The sequence below is a fragment of the Alnus glutinosa genome, chromosome 10 (assembly GCF_958979055.1).
Source record: "Alnus glutinosa chromosome 10, dhAlnGlut1.1, whole genome shotgun sequence".
Lineage (NCBI taxonomy): Eukaryota > Viridiplantae > Streptophyta > Magnoliopsida > Fagales > Betulaceae > Alnus > Alnus glutinosa.
Window position 1 is genome coordinate 8,628,540 of NC_084895.1, and position 9,571 is coordinate 8,638,110.

Genomic DNA, 9,571 nt, shown 5'->3' on the forward strand with positions numbered 1-9,571 from the left:
TTTTAGCACCCAGAACTTCCAGTGAATTGAGCATAGCTATCAAAGACACACAATGCTCCCATACTGGAGTACTTTCAACCATCTTTGTGTTCAACAAAGATCTCATCGTCCCTAACTTAACAATACGATTTTGCCCTCCAAACATTTCCTTCATAATGGTCATTATGCCCGAGCATGATTTATATCTTGAAGTTGATGTTGGAGTACACTAGATACAGAGGCCAAAATATAACATTTTGCCATTTCATCTGACCTTTTTCAACGATCAAATTGTTGTCCAATAGCCTTAGATGCGTTAATAGTTGGTTCAGTGGGACTAGCATCAGTTAACACATATTTGTGCCCATCAACAATAAGCACAATGTCCAAATTACTTTTCTAATCCACATAATTTGGACCTATCAGCTTCTTTTGATTCAAGATAGTTGAGAAATGACTAAACCAAGACATTATTGTTATGAAATATTAAATTGAGCATATATTAGGCATATCATTTAGCATTAAATATCATATGTAAAACCCAGTTGAAAACACATAATATTTGCAAATGCAACGACAACCTAATCCTATAATTTAGAAAACACCCTCCGAAGGGAGCAGAACCCACACCCAAGGCGAGGTGCTTTTAGTTACCTTGATTAGGCAAGATTCTTTCTTATTATTAATGTTACTAAGACATTAATAATTCGCCGCTTTTACTTTAGTCTCTAATCCTTGAGATAACATAGCTCCGAAGAGATTAATATCTAACATTAGTCAAGTGTTATACCATCAAGTTGATGTGATGTGATTGTACAGTAGCTCCATGGAAGCGTGGTCGTTCTCGATACATAACCATATCTCCTCTATCTAGGAAATCTACCCTTGTAATCTGCAAAGCAAAAACACCCTTCGAAGGGAGTAGGGCCCACAACCAAGGTGAGATGTCTTTACTTCATCATTACAGATAGACTTATGATGGAAACTGCAAGATTTAAAATCTTGAACTTCTCTCCTACTTGATATTTTAAAAGGTTAAACACTTTTTTGTTACATGAGTTTTAAAAACTTTATTTTTTGATATCTGAGTTTCAATTCACATCATAGACGGTACCTCTGTTTTGGGAAAAGAGCAAATTAGTAGCTCAGTCAAGTTTTCCGTCCAACAACTAATGGCACGACAAGTGTCAACCCCTGAAGGTTGACACGTATTTTAGTATTAAAAAAATATATATCCTTAAAAATTAACTAAAAAATTAAAAACTTTTTTTTAAAAAAAATACTGAAAAACAAAAAGGAAAAAAAAAAGAAAAAAAAAAAAGAAAAGAAAAGAAAAAAGAAGAGGGGTGGCTTGGCCAGCATGGGGGTGGCCATTTTGTCTTTTCACCTCTTTCTCGACATTTGATCTCTGAGCTTTGAGAATGGAGCACTGAGGTCAGATGTTACCACTTAACCCACAGTGGTGCATATAGGAGACCGTCTAATTGTAGGGAGCTTCTGAGTGGCCTCTACAATAGCCGGAATATCTCCACCAATAACTTCCTTTGGTTTATCCATGACAGTGGTTGGAGCCTCGTGGACTGTGGGCTAGACAAATACAATCCTAGAAGTAAATGGGATATCAGAGGAAGAAGCTACATACCCAAGTCTGATCTTGTTTATTGGGCTCTTTTGGATTGACAGTATATGGGTTAGCTTCTCATCGGTGACTCTCTCACAATGTAGTTGTGTCTCCAGTAGCTTTTCCTCTAGATCCTGTATCTTGAGTAGCAACGAACTCTTCTCAATCTACAGACTGTTCAGCTCATGGATGTGCTGATACGAGTCTTCCTCAACTTCTCAAACTCTACATAAAGGATTTTATAAGGCTTTTTGAGTTCTTCCCCGTCTTCATCACTATGCTCAGAGTAGTAAGAATCCTCATCGTCTTCATGTGGAGCCACAAAGGCTAAAAATTGATCTGAAGCAGGAGTTTCTTCTTCTTTGGACTCTTCACTAAGAGTCACAATGTAGGCGTTCCTTTTTCCATACTTGAGATTCCCACAATCGGCCCGTATATGCCTAAAGCCTAAGCATTCAAAACATCTGGGGCCTCTTAGGTCTTTCTTCTCAGCTTCTTCAGGCTTTGATTCTTTGGGAGCATTCTTCAATCTTTCGGAGAATTTCGTCTTGAATTCTCATTCTTCATTAATCTCCTGAAATTTTTGGCAAACATTGCCACGGCATCTTCTTCATTATTAGAGTCTTCTTCAGATGAGACTCTGGCCTTTTTCTTGGATGCCTTGAGGCCAAAAGTCTTGACCTTCTTGACTGGAGGCAAGGAAAGCTCATAAGTTTTAAGAGATCCCACCAACTCTTCAATCTTCATCTCTTCTAGATCCTTGTTTTCTTCAATGGTAGTTACCTTAATTCTGAAACGCGCAGGAAAAGATCTTAGAATTTTTCGAATGAGCTTTACATCCGAGATGGTCTTCCTGAGACTTATCATCGAGTTTCTCAAGTCGCTTATCTCAGTGTAAAATTCTCCGAATGTCTCATCTTCAAGGATCTTAATTTCTTCAAATCTAGAAATCAACATTTAGAGTTTGGCAAATTTTGACAAGTTTTGTGCCTTCATATGTTGTTTCTAAGATTTGCCATGCTTCTTGAGCGATTCCACAATTTGAAATTTTTGCAAATTCAAATAGAGCTTGACACAGAGCATGAAGAGCTTTATCGTTAGCAAGTCGTGCATTTCTGGCAGGAACTAGTTCCAGAGTTGTATCCTCAGGCTTAGTCCAACCAGTTTCAACAATTTGCCAACAATCAATGGATTTTAAAAAGAAACGCATGCGAACTTTCCAATAGCCATAGTTTGTACCATCAAAAGTAGGAACAATATTAAGATTTTGAGACATATCAAAAAAATAGAAGTGTACCAAACTTTAATACCAATTGAAAAATAGATGACTTCTAATTTAACTGTGTGCGTGTACAATGTGTAACAAAATAATGTAAATGCATAATTTAAATAACACAATTATTTTGTTAACGAAGTGGAAACTCAGTTAAGAGAAAAAACACTCCGAGGCAGCCAAACCCAGGAAATCTACTATTAGAAGACAAAGCTAGTACATAGACAGTAACACTCACATACCCGATGCAGCGATCATATCTAGTACTCTAACACGTAACCAAACATGAACGTCTCCCAACCAAGTCTCCTACTTGAAGGGGTTTTCTATGGATTCCTTTACCTTAAGGCTCCTCCCTAAGATAGACTTCAATAGACGAGCACAACAACAACACAACGGCAATAGCTTGAGAGCTAACGGATCAGCAAAATATCTCCTAAAATATACTCTTTAAACTCTAAAGAATTCAATACCGAATTTTGTAAATAATACATGCCTAGAGTTTTGAAAACTTTATTTTTTGGTACCTGAGTTTCAATTCGCATCATAGATGGTACCTTCATTTTGGAAAAAGAGCAAATTAGTAGCTCAGTCAAGTTTTCCTTCCAACAACTAACGGCCCACCAAGTGTCAAGCCCTGAGTGTTGACAAGTGTTTTAGTATAAAAAAATAAAAACTAAAAAATCCTTAAAAACTAATTAAAATATTAAAAAAATATTAAAAACTTAAAAAAGAAAAAAAAAATAAAAAGAAAAAGAGAGGAGGGGTGGCTTGGCCAGCATGGGGGTGGCCATTTTGTCTTGGCACCTCTTTCTTGACATTTGATCTCTGAACTTTGAGAATGGAGCACTGAGGTTGGATGTGACCACTTAACCCACAGTGGTGGCATATAAGAGATCGTCTAATTGTAGAGAGCTTTTGAGTGGCCTTTACAGTAGCCGAAATATCTCCACCAATAACTTTCTTTTGTTTATCCATGACAGTGGTTGGAGCCTCGGGGACTATGGGCTTGACAAATACAGTCCAAGAAGTAAAAGGGATATCTGAGAAAGAAGCTACATACCCAAGTCCGATCTTGTCTGTTGGGCTCTTCTGGATTGACAGCATATGGGTTAGCTTCTCATCGGTGACTCTTTCACAATGTAGCTGTGTCTCCAGTAGCTTCTTCTCTAAATCCTGTATCTTAAGCAGGAACGAACTCTTCTCAGTCTGCAAACTATTCAACTCATGGATGTGCTGATTATGAGTCTCCCTCAACTTCTCGAAATCTACATAGAGGATTTTATAAGGCTCTTTGAGTTCTTCCCCGTCTTCATCACTGTGCTCAGAGTAGTAAGAATCCTCCTCATCTTCATGTGGAGCCACAAAGGCTAAAATTTGGTCTAGAGCAGGAGTTTCTTCTTCTTTGGAGTCATCACTGAGAGTCGCAATGTAGGTCTTCCTTTTTCCCTACTTGAGATTCCCACATTCGGCCCTATATATGCCTAAACCTAAGCATTCAAAACATCTGAAGCCTCTTGACCCTTTTTTCTTAGCTTCTTCAAGCTCAGATTCTTTGGGAGCCTTCTACAATCTTTCGGAGAATTTCGTCTTGAATTTATCATTCTTCATTAATCTAACAAAATTTTTGGCAAGCATTGTCATAGCATCTTCTTCATTATTAAAGTCTTCTTCAGATGAGACTCTAGCCTTTTTCTTGGATGCCTTGAGGGAAAAAGTCTTGACCTTCTTGACTGGAGGCAAGGAAAGCTCATAAGTTTTAAGAGATCCCACCAACTCTTCAATCTTCATCTCTTCTAGATCATTGCTTTCTTCAATGGTAGTTACCTTAATTCTGAAACACTTAGGCAAAGATCTTGAAATTTTTCGGATGAGCTTTACATTCGAGATGGTCTTCCCGAGACTCACCACCGAGTTTCTCAGGTTGCTCATCTTAGTGTAAAACTCTCGAAATGTCTCATCTTCAAGCATCTTAATTTCTTCAAATCTAGAAATCAACATTTAAAGTTTGGCAGATTTAACAAGTTTTGTGCCCTCATATGTTATTTCTAAGATTTGCCATGCTTTTTGAGCGATTCCACAGTTTGAAATTTTTGCAAATTCAAACGACGAAAAAGCTTGACACAAAGCATGTAGAGCTTTATCGTTAGCAAGATGTGCATTTCTAGCAGGAACTAGTCCCAGAGTTGTATCCTCAGGCTTAGTCCAACCAGTTTCAACAATTTGCCAACAATCAATGGATTTTAAAAAGAAACGCATGCGAACTTTCCAATAGCCATAGTTTGTACCATCAAAAGTAGGAACAGTATTAAGATTTTGAGACATATCAAAAAAATAGAAGTGTACCAAGCTTTGATACCAATTGAAAAATAGATGACTTCTAATTTAACTGTGTGCGTGTACAATGTGTAACAAAATAATGTAAATGCAGAATTTAAATAATACAATTATTTTGTTAACGAAGTGGAAACTCAGTTAAGAGAAAAAATACTCCGGGGCAGCCAAACCCAGGAAATCTACTATTAGAAGACAAAGCTAGTATATAGATAGTAACACTCACATACCCGATGCAGCGATCGTATCTAGCACTTTGACACGTAACCCAACATGAACGCCTCCCAACCAAGTCTCCTACTTGAAGGGGTCTTCTATGGATTCCTATACCTTAGGGCTCCTCCCTAAAATAGACTTCAATAGACGAGCACAACAACAACACAATGGCAATAGCTTGAGAGCTAACGGAACAGCAAAATATCTCCTAACACATACTTTTTAAGCTCCAAAGAATTCAATACCGAATTCTGTAAATAATACATGCCTAGAGACCTCTATTTATAGGCTGCAAAATACCTAAATTAACTTTGATTCGGTTTTCTATAGGCGGCGTCCGGACGCAAGCTCAGGCCGTCAGGATGATGAACTGTGCAACCGGCTTTCCATAAAGCACTAAAATTTTTTCTTGAATAAGGCCGCATCCGGAAGGTGTTGCCCCAGCATCCAAACGGTTGCACTTCAGCTGCACACAATTTTCATAATAAAGACTGGCGTCCAAACGGTATTGCCCTGACATCCGGACGGTTGCAATTCTTCTCCATTTCTTGCTTATCAAGGATAGTGTCCGAACGGTGTAGACCTGACATCCGGATGGTTGCAGCTGTCTTCTCATATCTATGTTTGCTAACAAAATTCTTTTACTTGTCAAACACTGACTGGCGTCCAGACGGTATTGCCACTTCGTCCGGACGGATGCACTTGAACAATGGATGCTTCTGGAACTTTGAAGAGCGTCCGGATGTGTTGCTGAGATATCCGGAGGGATGCAAGCTTGAACAGTAGACACTAATGGGCGTCAGGATGCATGACTGGGCCGTCCAGACGAAAGTTTGGGATCCGATTTCTCTAACTTGGAGTCTTCACAGAATCTTCTTTGAAATTTGAGAAGCACATTTCTGAAACGAAGACTCTGAATATAAACGGTATACCTGATCAAATGGCAACATTACATAAAAATGATTTTGTCCAATAAAATGTAGCCAATCACAATCTAACATGGGTAGGCTAACTTCAATGTGATTGCGCAAAGCTATGCCGCCTAGACAAAGACCACTTCTACGACATGAGGATGAGGAATTGTTGAATGAAGGGGACGGCATTACGCCACCTTCTTCTCCTCCACCATCTCCGCCTCCTCCGCCTCCACCTTTCAATATGCCTGATATGGCTCACAAGGATAGTACAAAATTCATAGAGTCCGATCGATCATTAGATCATATCATGATTGATCCAAATAACGCACTAGGATGGATCAGACGTTCGATCGAACATTCAATCGTGTAAAGTTCGATCAATCCTTCGATCTTGTTACGATTGACCGGACTAGTACACAATGATCGATTCTTCGAACGTTGTGTTTTCTAAGTATTTTTCTTCCTCAATTTACGTAATCATTCACTTAGTTAGTATAATTCATGTTTATAGTTCTTAATAATATCTTGGACGTTACACTAGTTCATGAGGATAATACAAAATTCATAGAGTCAGATCGATCATTAGATCATATCACGATTTATCCAAATAATGCACTAGGATGGATCAGACGTTCGAACAAACATTCAATCATGTAAAGTTCGAACGATCCTTCGATCTTGTCACGATTGATCGGACTAGTGCACAATGATCAATTCTTCGATCGTTGTGTTTTCTAAGTGTTTTTCTTCCTCAATTTACCTAATCATTCACTTTATTAGTCTAATTCATGTTTTTAGTACTTAATTAATATCTTTGACATTACACTAGTTCACAAGGATAATACAAAATTCATAAAAGTCCGATCGATCATTAGATCATATCACGATTGATCCAAATAATGCACTAGGATGAATCGGACGTTCGATCGAACATTCAATCATGTAAAGTTTGATCAATCCTTCAATTTTGTCACAATTGATCGGACTAGTGCACAATGATCGATTCTTCGATCATACCACAATCAAACTAGTGCACAAGGATATGATCAATTGCGATATGACCGAAGGATTGATTAAACCCCATGGATTTTCTATTATCTTAGTGTAGTAGTATTCCGATCAATCGTGATATGATGATGGACTGATCCAGGCCCCCCCAAGCCAAAGGTCTTCCCCCCCCAAAAAAAAATTCTAAAAAAAAATAAAAATATTTAATTTTTATCCCTATTTTTTAAAAAATTTATAGTTTTGACCCCCCAAATTATTTTTTTTCAATTTGGCCCCCCCAAAACCTAAAAGCTGGCTCTGCCCTAGGTAAGAGTTTTGGAGTGGTTCGTTCACGGTGGTCCCGTTGGCTGCCGTTCGGAGTTTGGGGTGGTGTTGTTGAGTGTTGAACGGTTGGAGCGACCGGTTCCATCAAGGTAAAAGATCTTCCCTCTCTATCTCCCCCGAGCACCTGTTTTTCTGATTTTTTCGTCTCTCTATTTTGTGATATTGGGTATTATTTGTTGAATAATAGAATGGAGAATCGTTTTCGATAGGTAAGAAATTATGAGTTTTCATTGATTCGTCTTTGTAATTTCTGGGATTATAATGTTGTGGTTTGTGTTTTGGTGGTCGATTGAGGAGGTGTTGATGGTTGTTTTGCTAGCTCTCGGTGGTGGCCGATCATGATGGTTTTTGTAGGGTTTTCAGTTGTGGTGGCTGAGATTGGTGAAGGGGTGAGTTCTTGAGCTTGAGTAGCCGATTATGGGTTATTTGATGACAACCTCTCATGTTCTATGAGTTAATTGCATAACTGGGTATGGCAAATTGTTTGAGTTTCATTGAAGATTGAATTTTGAGCATGTGTATGTTGGCAAATATGTTTCAAATGTATCCCTTTTTAATGTTTTAGTTCCTATTTGTTAGTTTATTACGGTTAATCAAGGTTTAGAAAGTTTGAAAATGATTATATGCTTTTAAGTTCTATGAGTCAAATGTAGAATTGCGTGTAAATGTTTTGTATAGAAATGAATATTGCAATTTTTTCTTTTTATTTCTTTTTATCTTCTTGTGGTAAATCTGGGAGTGTGGCTAGAGCTGAAATTTGTTTGAAGGAGTATGCTTCTTTTGCCCTTGCGGAGGAGGCTTTCCTGAAGCAGAAGTCTAGAAATAAGTGGCTTCAACTTGGAGATCAGAATACTTCTTACTTTCACAAGATTGTGAAAGTTGGAAATTCGAAGAATAATCTCAGTCATTTGTTGAATGAACGAGTAGTAGCAGGGTTGAGTTGAAAATGACAGACTAAAACATATGGTAGTGGATTACTATTAAGGCATTATGGGGTTGTCAAATCATGTCTTTGATGAAAGATTGATTGCTAGAATGAGATGATTGTTGACCAAGAGTATCACTGGGGCTCAAGGTAATTAAGGATATGGACAGGGAGGTCACTGAAGCTGAGATTAAGAGCACTATGTTTTCTATGAGCAGTAGCAAAGCTTGAGGGTAGATAGAAGACTTCTAGAAGAACACTTTTTGTTTTTTGTTTTACTCATTTAGAGTTCATTTTCACCTAGTTTTGAACCTCCCTTTTTCAGCTTACTTTACAAAGAAAATAAACCAAAAGCCTTCACCAAGTCAACAAGTTTATTTTTCTCCATTCTCATTAGTGGAATTGGTGGCTATTAATTTGACAAGATCATTTGTGCTGGAAAAAATAGATAGAGTTGGTCAAGTGGTGAAAATTTAACAGTTTTAAATCTTGTCGACAGTTGGAAACTCAAGTACACCCTTTTTAGGCAAAATTCAAGAACTTAACCAAATTAAATTCTGATTTCACCAAACTGACTTAGAAGTCATTTATTTACTAAAATGAGTCCTAATATGTCAATAAACATAATAGGTCAGCTTCAATTTTAGAAAGAACAAGGTAATAATGAAAACGTCGTTTTAGTGAGTGCACAGTGATTCCTGCTAAGTCTGGAATTCTGGCTTTTTCAAATTTTTAGTAAATTATAGCATTATGATGTAGAGGGTTTAATTACAAGCATAATGAACTTTGAATCGACTCATTTCAAGTTTAATGCTCAAGTTATGCCCATTTGAAGTTATAAGGCAAAATCATTTTTTATCCTATCACTTTCTTTTGAAAGTTTCCTTAATTCCTAAAACAACAATATCCAAATAATAATTTTTTCTCCATATTATCATTGATTTTTATAGATTATTTTAAGAGTCATTAAATTT

General features: G+C 37.4%; 1 long non-coding RNA gene across 1 annotated transcript; it reads left to right on the plus strand.

Annotated features, from left to right (window-relative positions):
- The first annotated feature begins 7,625 nt into the window (after positions 1-7,625).
- Positions 7,626-8,378, plus strand: LOC133880362 (uncharacterized). The gene is made up of 2 exons (XR_009902247.1): positions 7,626-7,761; positions 7,992-8,378. It is a non-coding gene; the product is annotated as an uncharacterized LOC133880362 (long non-coding RNA).
- The last annotated feature ends 1,193 nt before the right edge of the window (positions 8,379-9,571 follow it).